A 13,789-nucleotide genomic window follows, 5' to 3' on the forward strand; every position below is an offset into this window, starting at 1 on the left:
TTAACACCAGTAATTACTGAAATTTTAGTTATAGCTACAATTCATTTCCCTATAATATTTGAAAGCCAAAGCCATAAAATAGTTATAAATATATGTTGATGGGTAAAAAAATACATAAAGATGTAATTTGTAACACCAATAATAAAAATGAAGGAAGCAGTACTAAAGAGTTTTGTATGTGACGATATTAAGCTGGTATCAATTTAAAGTTGATTGTTTTACCTTTTGGATGTTACATGTGAAATCAATGATAATTACAAAAAAATTACAGAAATTACACTAAGGGAAAATAGAAGTGTCTAAAAAACTCTGGACAACAGAAACTCAAAGAAAGCCACTAAACAAAACAAATGTAAAACAGAGAAAAAAAATTACCAAATGGCAACTGAGGCACTAAGCAATTCAATGAGACCCCATCTCTAAATAAAATATAAAACAGGACTCAGGATGTGCCTCAATGGTTGAGTGTCCATGAGTTCAATCCCCGGTATCCTCACACACAATTGTAAGGCCATCAGTAGAAGTCACTACTTTAAATTAAATAGGGTTCAATTATCCAATCCAAAGGTACACGTTATTGTAATGGTTTAAATAAAAAAACAGGATTGATCTAAATGCCCTACAAGGAACTCACTTAAGACTCAAGTATACAAGATAGTTTATGAAATTTGGAGGAGAGCCAGGCATGGTTATTAGTAAGAGCAGTCAAAAACAGAGGACGCCAAAAATTGTTTCAAGAGGCAAATAACATAGTAACATAATCTATTGACCAAAATGATGTAAAAATCATAATAAATATATATGTAGCAAACATTAAATCCCTTCAATTAAATAGAAATCATTGACACTGAACATAAAATGAAAATATGAAAAGAACAAACATTGAACATAAATTAGATATACCCAAAAGAATGGTCAGAGACTTCAGTAGCACAGTTTCAATACTGGACAGAATAGAATAAGATCAAAATGAATTAAAAGAACTTAGCCAATATCATCAACCAATTAGACCTAACAAGATATAGAAAACACTCGGCCTAAAAATAAGCATATACATTTTTCTCAAATGCACATGCAGCATTTTCCAACACCATAAATCATAAGAGAATAATTAATGAATTTTGTAAAATTCAAAGTATCTGTATCATACAAAGTATCTTTTTATCACAATGGAAAAAAAAACAAAGTAGTGAATGATAGAAAATTGGAAAATGTACAAATATGTGGAAATAAAACAATATACCTTGAAATAAATTACCAATGAGCCAAGAAAAAAATTGCAAAAGAAATATAATGAGGTTGATGAAAATAAAAAGATATCATGCCAAAATTTTATACAAAAAGTGCCTGGACAAAGAACAAATTAAACCAAGAGCTGACAAAATTAATAAAAATAAAGTGAATAGATAAATATATATTTTCCCTCTCTCTCTCTAACATGAGAGATATTATGCTGAGTGAAATAAGCCAATCATGATATGACATATACCATATGATTCTACTTTTATGCAGTATCAAGAGTAGCCAAATTCATAGAGACAGAAAGAATGATGGTACTCACAGGAGCTCAGAAAAGAAAGGTCAGTATTGAATGGCTATGCATTTTCCCTTTGGGAAAACAAATAATTCTGAAGATAGATATTGGTGATGATGAAACAGCAAGGAGAATGTATTTAATGCCAATGAACTATTCACTGAAAATTGATTTTAAATGGTCAATTATGTGTATTTGACCACCATAAAAAAGTAAACAAATAAAGGAACATCTTCATTAATGTGAAGATTGCCAGTGAAGCCCACAGTGATTAGTGATACGGAAAGAAGTTTAGAGCTTCTGGCATATAAACTTCCTGTGGTGATGGGACCCCATCCACCTGGTCACACAAGTAGAGACTTCTTGTGCACTCTGGGCCTCTGCCATCTGTCCTCATCCCCATTTGCAGGCCATCGGGACACTTGCCATTACACTTCATATGAAGCCACCCAGTGGTGGAACACAGGTATTCATCCTACTTACCCACCAGGCGATGTAAACAAGATTTTCTCTACCTATCAAAATTTCACACAGTAAGAGTCCCACTATTTCATCTACATATTGCCATTACTAAAATATTTCCATCTTAAACTAATGAATAATAAAAGACAGAAATCACTGGGTACAGTGGCACACCCCTGTAATCCCAGTGGTTCAGGAGGTTCACAAGTTCAAAGCTAGCCTCAGTAACCTATTGAGGCCCTGTCTCAAAATAAAATATAAACAAGGATAAGGATATAACGCAGTGGTGAAATTACCCTGGTACCAAAAAACAAAACAAAACAAACAAAACCCAGAAATCTTCACACCCAGGATTCCACTGAGAGGAAAAGTAAGGATCTACAGCCTCCTAACCTATGATTTGGATGTTACACCAACCAACTACAGTCAGTTGGTTTTGATTGAAAGCACCTACAACTGAAATCATCCAGTTAATAGAACACTGAGAGCAGAGTTTCCCAGGTGAATGACCTTTAGACTGGATCCCTTGGGAACAAAATGGGGATGCCAAATAGATGAAATAGATATGAAGACTACAAAATCAGCCTCTGGCATGCAGAATAAAATGGTGTTAATCAGTAAAATGGTACCTGAATAAAGAAATAACTTGGAATAATAAAGCTAAAATCAGGAGAAAGAAAACAAAGCAGAAAGCAAAAACGAAGCAAACTCAACTGCAAATTAACCTTACATGAGAACACAAATTTAAAAAGGCATTTGAGAATTATATAATGAATTATAAATAGATAAGAATCAGTGTAGGCATATTCTTTGATCACCAGCTAGGAGGCCAAGTGAAATAAGGCTGCAGAAATCAGGTGGACTCCCTCCTCTTCTGAAGGTGGGTCATACCCCTCCAACTTCTCACCTGTATCCTCAATTCATCCTTTCTCCCTTTGCCTTGTTGATTCTTTGCCTGCATCAATCACAAAGAAAGCATTTTCCCCAACACTGAATGCTTACTCAATGCTGCCTTTTGAACTTAGGAAACCATGCCTGTTCTCTGTCTCACCCTTGCTAGGAAGACAGAAACCATATAGGCACTGCACAGTTTGGGATCTTTGCTTCTATGTGAAAACTTGAACAAAGGTGACAGGCATCTATGAACAGGAGCCCAGAAAAATGACATAACTCAGCATCCTCACACGAGCAATGCCCCGGGACACCTCTGGCCACTGTCCTCATGCTTGGGCACTATTGAAATGATTAAAACAAAGCCTGATACACAGAATATTATATGCCACTGTTCTTCATCTTGACTCAAACTTGGGCTTCCTTTCTGGATCTAATGCCACATAACCCTCAGAGTTGCTGTTCTTTCATGCACACACACATTCTGTTTGATGAAGAGTCCAAAAGCATTTTGTAATAAATTTCTTATTAAACCTCAGATCTTAGTTTGTCGTCTCTTCTAAAAAACAAATCAAACAAAATGAGAAAATACCTCTTCTCTTAGAAAACTATCACTTATGCCACCTTTGTCTTTCCTGGCTATATTTTCCAAGACTAATCAGAGAAAGAATCAACAGGAAATCCAGACAGATGACAGATACATAAAACAGATAAAACAGATGAAGATATATGGAGGTTTATTCTAGTAAATGGCATACAACATTATGAAAGCCAAGAAGTCTCACAGTCTGCTGTGTGCAAGATCTAAGCCTGAAGGTCTAAGAAGAAAGAAGCCAAACGTTTAAGTCCAATCTGAGTCCGAAAGGCCTCAGAACCAGCCTCAATGTCAAAGGGCAGGAGGATACCAACATCTCAGCTCAAACAGGAAGGAAACTTGCTGTTCCTACAACTTTTCATTCTGATCAGGCCCTAAATGGATTGGATGAGGTTGAGGGCAATCCTCTTTATTCTGTCTACCAATTCAAGTGCTAATCTCTTTCAAAAACAACCTCCAATATATATTTAAATAATATTTTGACAACTATCTGGGCATTCCTTATCCTAGTCAACTTAACACATAAAATTAACCATTACAGTGACCACTATCGTGTTGAAGTGTTGTCATGTTGTTAAGAATTTGCCTTAATCTATTCTTTTTATTGCTATGACAGAAGTCAAAGACCACATAATTCATAGAGAAAATATATTCATTTTGACTCATAATTCTGAAGGTTAGAAAGTACAAAATAAAGTTATGCTACATTATAACATGCAGGATGTCATCACTTGGGAGAGTGATGACTGGGTACATGCAAAGAGGCAAAACACTTGGTTTAGAATAAACCCTCTCTCACTGACTAATCCAATCTCATGAGAGCAAGAACTCACTATTGCAAGACAAGCATTAATTACTCCTAAGGATTTAATCACCTTTTAGGCCTTAGGCCACCACACTGAGGATCAAGTCTCAACAAGAGTTTTGGTGAGGACAAAATATTTTCAACCCTAGCAACTCCAGGAATCTTTAAATGTCACTTTATTTGAAAAAAAAAATTGTCTTTGCAGATATAATCAAGGTGAGGTGACTAAGGGGAGCTCTAATACAGTATAACCAATGCACTTATAAGAAGAGGAAAAACAAAAATAGAAAAGAATTCTTATGGTTTAGGTATGGGGTGTCCCAGAAAAGCTCATGTGTGAGACAATAAAGAAAGTTCAGAGGGGAAATAATTAGATTATGAAAGTCTTAACTCAATCAGTGAATTAATCCACTGATAGGAATTAACTAGATGGTAAATGTAGACAGGTAGTACGTGACTGAAGGAAACACTGGGGGTGGGCCTTTGGGATTTATATTTTGTCCCTTGGGAAAAAATCAGAAATACCAACCCCCTCTATCCCTCCCTTTTCTGGTTGTCATGATATGAGTTGCTTTCCTCTCCCATGCCTGTCCACCATAATGTTCTGCCTCATCTCTGGCCTCACCTCTTCCTCACCTTTGACTAATCTAATCTCATGAGAGCAAGAACTCACTGTTGCCCAGTGCTATGGAGTTGTCCAATGATGGACTGAATCTCTGAATCCATGAGTCAAAATTAGCTTTTCCTACTTTAAGTAGTTCTTGTCAGATCTTTTGATCACAGTGAAACAAAGCTGACTAAAAGAGAAATCAGTAATGAGAGTGGGGCATTGCTGTGAACCTGTGGTTTACAAAGCTGGTTTTCTGGGGAAGGATTTTGAAAAGTTTAGAGACATAAGCTGGAAAAGCTTTAGAATACTGTAAACAGAATTTAATTTGTGATTCTCCTGGGAGTTTAAAACACCAGAATGCTGATAGAACTGTGAAAAATAAAGACTGGGCTCATGAAGTTTCAGTAGAGGAGGATTTTATTGGAAATTTTACTAGGGGCCATTAGTGTTATAGTTTGGCAAATAACTTGGCTATATTTTGCCCATGCCTTGAGACTTTCTGTGACACTTAAATGTGATTAAATTAATCTGGTGGTGGAAATCTCAAGGAAGTACAGCATTCAGGTGGTGGCATGGATATTGCTGGTGGAATTTAGCCAATTTATCATGATAATCAGAAACAGAAAGCAAAGTACACAGATTTCAAAATCTTGGACTTTGGCCAGAAAGGTGTGAATAAAACTAAGACTAAGGTAGTTGTGATTGTTAGAGTTTATAGTCACTAATGAGATGCAAAGTAATTGGCATACAGAAAACAGGAAGATTGACTGAGGGCATCCTGGAAATTGGAAAGAGCATACCCATTTCAGATTCAAGGATGTAAAACAAAAATTTCATTGACAAGAAGCCATGGGCAGATTCTTCTTGCACAGGGTGGGGGGGTCTAAGAAGTTGTTTCATCATGCTCAATTGCCCAGGCACTCAGAGGCTGCTGTAGCCAATAGTGTAAGAGGTTTGTGTACTGCTCAAGATGATGGCAGACCTTGGCTTCAAGCATGTGGTGCTTTTTTAATGAAGGAATATAGTATGATAAAGTTAGGGTCATGAAGGCTTCCACTGGGATTTCTAAGAAAGATCTGGGAGACCAGCAAAGTGCAGTAGGTTTAGAGTTAGTGGGCTAGCCCTGAGACATGATACAGGAATATTTGAGAAGGAAGCCAAAGCTGCACTGGAGATCCTCAAGGGTGTTAGTAACATGGAGCATCTGCTGAGGAAAACTGTAAAAACAGATCAGAAAAAAAATCAAAGAGGAAGGCCATGTGGGCTACAAGCAGCAAGTCCAGATGTGAAGTTATACAAGCCCTTTGGGAAAAAATTGTGGTGCCATGTGTTCCAGATATTGGACATGGAGCTTCAGAACTTGTTTGCCCAGGTGGATTTTGTTCTTGTTTGGTTCCATCCCTTCTATCTATGTCCCTATTTCTCTCTTATGGAAATGAAATATTTACTCTATGCAAATTTATATAGGTTATATGTGACTTACTTTTGATCTTTACAGGAAAAATCTTTCATGAGTTTGCTTTGAATCTCTGATGAGGGTTTGGACTTAGACTTTTGGATAATGCTAAAACTGTTAAGACTATGGGTCTCTTTAAAATAGACTGAAGTCTATTTTGCATTGTGAAATAGACGTGAGCTTTTAGGGGTTTGGGCTGAATGTTATGTTTTAGACATGAAGTCAAAAGCTCATTTGTGAGACAATACAAGAATATTGAGATATAAAATTATTAGATTGTGAGAGCTTTATCTTAATCAGTGGTTTAATCCATTGGTATGGATTTACTGAGTGATAACTCTAGGCACAGCAAGATGTGGCTGGAAGAAGTAGGTCACTGGAGGATGTGCCTTTGGAGTTCATATTTTTTCCCTGGTGACTAGACCTCTCCCTCTTCTTTCTTATTTCTGTGTCCTGAGTTGACTTCCTCTGCCACATCTTTGTACCATATTGTTCAACTCACCTCAGATCCAGAGCTATGGAGTTATCTGACCATGAACTGAGCTTTTAAATCCATGAGCCAAAATGAACTGTTCCTCTTTTAAGTTGTTTTTGTAAGGTTGTTTGGTCACAGTGAAGCACCATTGACTAAAACAATGATGTAACAGAAATAGAATGCCACATGATAACAGACTGGAGTGATGCATCTGCAAACCAAGGAACACCAATAATTGCTGACAGTATCAGAAACTAAGAACAGATATTTCCCTAGAACCTTCAGAGGAACCCATCCCTTCCTGCACATTGTCTTTGGACATCTAACCTCAAGAACTATGAGAGAATAAATTTTTGTCATTTCACACCACCCAGTTTCTAGTACTTTGGTACAGGACCCCTAGAAAACTGAGACAAAACTCTTTCCTTTCAGTTTTAAGATTCATTGCTCTGACTGACAGGCAGGTGTATCAATAAAGTCTGGATATTGCTGAAAGCTAATTGATTGTACACACTTATTGATCTACTTCAAGAAGATAGAGCTAATTAACTCTTTCATTCATTACTTAGGGATGTAAAGATTAAAAAATATTACCACAGAAATTTTGTATTCACTTCTTTTTATAAAATATTTGGTTTTTAGTTGTATGCAATACCTTTATTTTTGTTTATTTTTATATGGTGCTGAAGATCAAACCCAGCACCTCACTTGTGCTATGTGAACACACTACTGCTGAGCCATAACCCCAGTCCCCGTATTCATGTCTTAGAATCTTTTTGATAGCTCTAAAACTTTTTTGCAATACATAATTGTATAGAATTTTTAAAATTCAAACTTCCAAAAAGAACAAACAAATATAAAATAGAAGACAAGTGCTCAAACCAAAAAACTTTCATTTGCCTGATGCACAGAAAATGTAATTTATTTTGAGCATTGCTCAGTGTGTTGCAGACATATTTTGAGGACAAGTTCTGGCATTTCTTCTGTCTTCCCTTCTTCTTTGCTTGCAGCTTAGTTTTAGAAATGTGCCCTGATTTTTTAATACTTTTTTTTAAACTGTGCTCTCCCTCAGTTCTTAGCGAGGGAAGATCTGTATTCTTTCTTAAAAAAAAATTAAAGGAATTTTTGAAAATCATAAATCAGGGAGCAGAGGGTACTTATGATATGAACAGAAGGTGAGCTGCATGCTGCTGTCCTGGAGCTGTCCTTGTCGGTATTTGTGAAGACACCATATCAGACTTAATAGCTAGATACATCTCTAGAGGACTTGTTATTTTATCTTTCAAGTAGAAATATATTTTATTTTTATCTGTTAAGACTATTTTTAACAAAATGATAAATAAGTAGAAGAAAACCAGTAGAAAAAAAGAAATGGGAGTGAAGAGAAGAGAAAAAGGAGGAGAACTGGGGCTTGAATTGGAGCAAATTATACTCATGCTTGTATAATTATGTCAAAATGAACCCTAATATTATTTATAATGATAATGTATGAATTTAATTTTTAAAAAGGTAGCTGGGCACAGTGGCAAACACCTGTAATTCTAGCAGATCAGGAGGCTGAGGCAGTAGGATTGCAAATTCAAAGCCAGCCTCATCAAAAGGGATGTGCTAAGCAACTCTGAAAGACACTGTCTCAAAATAAAATACAAAATAGTGCTGAGATGTGACACAGTGGTAGAGTGCCCCTGAGTTCAATCCCTGGTACTATAACAAAAACATTTATTTTTAAATTCAGTGGTATTTATTTTTATTTTTTGTCAAAGAGCTTGTATTAGGAATATATTCACTGCAGAGATAAATGATTTAGATTATATTGATATGAAGGAAACTCAAGACTAAATCATCACTTATTCAATAATTTATAAAAGCAATGAGTTTTTTAAATGTATCAAATTAATTTTAATTCATTAAATTTTGCAAAAAGTGTAGAAATAATGTCTTCTAGCCATTATCATATACATGCTATATGTGACAGAATTTATGCAAAAGGTGTAATTTGAAGGAAGAGATCAACGTGGAAGACCCAGAGAAAAGAAAACAACTGAAAGTGCTTTATAAGCATAAAGGAAAGCTTAGGAAGGAAGCTCTAGTTCTGCCAATCCAGGAAACTCTCTAGACAGTGGCAGGATTTTAGAAAACATCCCACAACAGAGGAGAGTAGGCTCAGTGAAGATCATATGGGTTCCCTGGGCCACCCTAAGTAATGACCCAGAGTGCAGCATGTGTGTTGGTGCACACAGCAGGGTGCTCCACAGCAGAGGAATCCTGAGTCACAGGAAGGACAGCAGCAGAAGGCCTGACTTTCATCTGAGGGGCAACAGCACCTCACTTCTCAGGATTATTCTTTCAAATACACCTTGCCTGGATAAGCTTCAGCCAGAGCCTTGTGTTTCTGGGAAATCCAACAAGAAAATGCAACAAGAAATTAGGGTCTATGGAAGACTTCTTCTCCCTACACATCTTAAGGGTACAATTGTCCCCTCATCCCAAAATGAGCCAAGTTTGGACACCCCAGAGGATGCCCAATAATATAAATTTTGCCTATACATATACAATTGTGATAAAGTTAAATTTATAAATTAGAAACAGTAAGATATTATCAACAACTAATAATAAAATAGAACAATTATAAATATGTAATAAATGTTATGTATGTGATTGTGGTATCTCTCTCTTCAAAGAATAAAAACAAATGTTAGTGTTTTTAAGAAATGGTTGACCATAGTAACAAGACACAGAAAGAGAAACATGGATAAGAAAGAACTACTTACTATATTTCAATGGGTAAAGGAAATGAATTAAAACAATTTTATGGGAAGAGTGCACATAAATTACAATCCATATGTGTGGTTGATAAAAAAGAAAAATAATGCAGCCACTATGGAAAACATGAAAGTTTCTCCAAAAAAATTTAATAAAGAACTACATTCTAACCCAGCAATCCTACTTCTGAGTATATATCCCAAAAACATTGAAAGTCAGATATCAAAGAAATATTTGTATACCCATATTCACCAAAGCATTATTTGCAGTAGCCAAGAAGTAGAAACAACCAAAATATTTATGAACACATTCATGGATGAAGAAAATGTGGACTGTACATATAGTAGAATACAGGCAGCTTTATAAAAAATGGAAAAGTAATCACATGCCGTAACATGGATAAACCTTAAAGATAATATGGTAAGCAAAATAGGTCTGTAATAAGAGGATATACACTGTATAATTTCACTTGGTATAAAGTATTTAAAATATTCAAAATCATAAAAACAAAGAAGAAAGTTTGCTTCCAAAAGACAAAGGGATGGAATTTTTATTCAGTGGTACAGAATTTTAGTTTTGCAAGTTAAAAAAGTTCCAGAGTTCTGTAGCCTAAGGATGTAAGCATTTTTAACACAACTGAACTACATACTTTAAAAAAGGTTAAAATAGAAAATTGAATGCCATAATTTTTAAAAATTCTCTAAAGTATTTTTTTTCTCTGTTCATTTCAAATCCTAGTATTTAATTGAATAGCAATTCCTGCATGTTATTTAAAACTGAAAATAATTTCATGTTCTTTAGCTCTACTTCTATATCCAGAAAAAAAATTCCATTAATAATTTCTTAAATATTTTTCCAGAAATACTCCATATATTTATGTGCACAAAAGTATATATGTTAATCCCAAGAATTTCAAATCGTTGCACAATGTAGTATGATGTATCTCACAACTAAACACTCAAGGTCACTCCAGGTGAACTGGGATGCATGAAATAACCACACAGAGACAGACAAAGACCTTTTTATTTGGATCCTGTGATGGTTCCTCTGACCTTAGGGGGTCCATGAAATTAGAGAGAGAGAAAGGGAGAGAGAGAGAGAGAGAGAGAGAGAGATTAACCATTTTATTGGAGAGAAGACATTCAAATAAGGCAAAGGGTCAGGGTTCAGGGGGTTGAATCTAGCCTCATGATTTCTGCTGTCAGCAGGTTGACTCACATCTAGGGAGGCCACACCCATCTCATGAGTTTGGGGATTATGGCAGAGCAAGTGAAAAGAACAAAGAACAGAGGGACAACAACAGTTCAGTCCACTTTGTGTGTTCAATGTCCATAGTTTACATACACACAGCCTATGGCTGGCTTGCCACATCTCCACATTCTCATCACTCAAGGCTAAGGGGTGCTCATTTCCTATGTGGCAGCTCCCAACAGTAGTACATTGTTTTTCTGTGCTTTACCAAATGTTTCTTAAAGCTTGTTTATCAATAAGTATATTTACTTCATTCTTTTAACAGAAAAGGCCTGCATATTCCAGTATTCCATAAAACGAAGGTGTAGTGATGTGTCATGTGCTCATCTATTTACATGAGCTGAATAATGATTGTAAAGAATGAGGCAATGGGGTGGGGGGCTGGGGTTGTGGCTCAATGACAGAGCACTTGCCTAGCATGTGGGTTCAATCCTGAGCACCATATACAAATAAATAAATTAAAGGTCCATCAACAACTAAAAAAATATTTTTAAAAAAGAATGAGTCAATAAGTAGTTTGCACACACCATCTGTTCACCTCTGTGAGTATCTCCTTGTGATTAATTTCAAAACAGTGGGTGTGTCATGTGGTGTAGATGGTATCTTTAGGGAACTTAAAGCACTGATCCTGGGGCTGGAAGTAGAGCTCAGTGGTACAGTACTTGCCTAGCATGCACAAGGCCCTGTACAGGCCCATAGCCCTGCAAAAAACAATCCTTTTGGATTGTCATTTCTTGGAGAACTGAAATACAGTAAATGGTTTTAGACATTGACTTAATTTCATAGAAACATCCCTGAAAGGTTTTAGTCATTTTATGCCCCTGTCTACATTGAGAGAAACTGCTTCCCATGTGCAATGAGGAAGAGGATCCCTGTGCTGAATCATCTTAACTTCACAGTCACAATTGCATTTCTGACACGAATCCCCCTTGCTGGCTCAGACAAGGCAGTTTTTGTGTGGATCCTGCAGCTGATGGCCTGTGACTTCATAATGATCTGTGTTACACTGTACAACTGGTGTCATCTTTCACACAATTTCTTTATTCTTACATAGCAGGGCCCATGTGAGAATTTGGTGAATAAATGTGCAAAAAGTACAGAGCATGGGTTCTGGCATCCCCCAGGCATTCAGCTATGTTAATTTCTTTTGCTTCTTTTATAATTCTCTTTCTTTAGTTTAATGCTCTTGCTATGCTGTGATATCATAGATCTCATATGCTATTTACATTTTAATCTGAAATTTCAATCAAGATGCACAAATTTAAAATGAAAAGCAGTTTTTACTATGGTACCTTTGGGAAAATACTGTTCTATGCAAGGGTTATGGAAAATGTTTTGTGTAGCACACTGTTGTATCTTGCACTTCTTCATGGGTAAGAAGAAATGAACATCTTATTAACACAACTTTTTTTTTAATTTTGTAAACTACCTATTTCTGTCACCACTGCTCTCCCACTGCCCACAGCATTAGCTACTTGTCTCCTGCCTCCTCTTCACCATCTTCAGCCTCTTCAAAGAAAGCTTGGCAGAATAAACAAAACAAAAGCATCAAAAACAAAAATCTATTTATAGAAATAAAAACATGTCCACAGGGCCCCAAATGCACAGAGCAAGCTTCAAAAGTCTGGGAAGCCGTCTTCCACAGAAACATTGTTCCCCCCTATAAGAAATTAGGATAAGTTTATTTTAGGATTGTGTGAAGATACAATAAGAAGATGTGTGAAGTGCCTAATAATTCCCTTCCAGGTACAACCACCTGATGAAAGACAGTCAGGCTGCCTGCACCAGGTATTGCTGCCCTCATGGCAATTACATCAAGAGGTCACACCAAGTGCTGCAATTTGTAGCAATTCCATGACTTAGTTATCAGTCATTGCCAGCTTTACTACAGGTTCCTCAGGAGGTAACTAAAAAATACTGAATAATTTGCAGAAGAAGATGAGATGATGAAGAAAACTAAACTAGCAACAATCATGTGAAAAGCTCACGACTTGCCCTGCCTTCATTATTCGGGCCAAAGATGATTACACTGATCAATGCTTTGGTGGCCCCTGTGAATACACTGCCCTAAAGACTGTTGGAGTGTCAGCTTTTTCAAGAGAAAAAAAATACTAAGAGATGAAAGGTGAAAATAAGTGAATGCTTTCTCATTTTTGTTTGTGTGTGTGGTACTGGGATTGAATCCAGGGCCTTGTGCCTGCAAAGCAAGCACTAACAAGTATGAGAGCACAGATAAATTAAAAGATCTGCCCAACTTCAGGGCATCCCAATGTCACTCAAATAAATACTAAATTGGAACTGTAGCCAAGGTAAGTTTTCCCCCAAATCACTGTTAACATTTTTTCTAATGGCATTGGAACCAGCTCTGTTTCTTTCCTCACTTAACTGCATCTGAATTCACAGGTGTCTCTTTTGGGTTTCTAGATAATCAGTGTGAGTTGGAGGACAAAGAATAAGCAGTATTCACATGAAGATGCCGGCAGCTGGATGCATGCTACTTGCTCACTCTCTCAGAGATCTCTGGGATTTACACCTGAGATTTTGAACATAACCCTGGAATTTACAAAAGTATTTACTTTAGCTTTGATTCCTCAGTGAACAATTCCAGTTATCTATATGCAAGCTTTCTAGCTACCAGGGTGAAGAAAATGCAGTCTTATCCCTAGAGCCATCGAGGTATGCTCTGACTCCTTTCCCCATGCTTATTGAAATTTTCCAGAAGCCTGAGCTGGTGTGCAATTTCCCAAAAAGTGCATCCATAATTTAAAAAAATCACACTCGGAAACCTAATGGTAAAACAGTTTCTAATGAAATGCATACATACTCGATAGTGGCTCTGCAAATAAGCAACTCAAAAATAAATTGAAAATATGTTTATATTGGTCAATCTGAGATGTTCATTAAATGTCAGTAATACTGAGGCAATTAAAGTATATTTAAAATCAAA

The 13,789-nt window shown here is 36.3% G+C and overlaps 1 long non-coding RNA gene across 1 annotated transcript in view; it reads left to right on the forward strand.

The window, feature by feature from the left end:
• The window catches only part of LOC143640710 (uncharacterized), an 87,305-nt gene extending 73,516 nt beyond the window's left edge, over positions 1-13,789 (forward strand). The window contains exon 2 of the long non-coding RNA XR_013155086.1: positions 13,267-13,789. This is a non-coding gene — a long non-coding RNA (uncharacterized LOC143640710). The remainder of the gene's footprint in view (positions 1-13,266) is intronic.

The sequence above is a fragment of the Callospermophilus lateralis genome, unplaced genomic scaffold (genome assembly GCF_048772815.1).
Source record: "Callospermophilus lateralis isolate mCalLat2 unplaced genomic scaffold, mCalLat2.hap1 Scaffold_578, whole genome shotgun sequence".
Lineage (NCBI taxonomy): Eukaryota > Metazoa > Chordata > Mammalia > Rodentia > Sciuridae > Callospermophilus > Callospermophilus lateralis.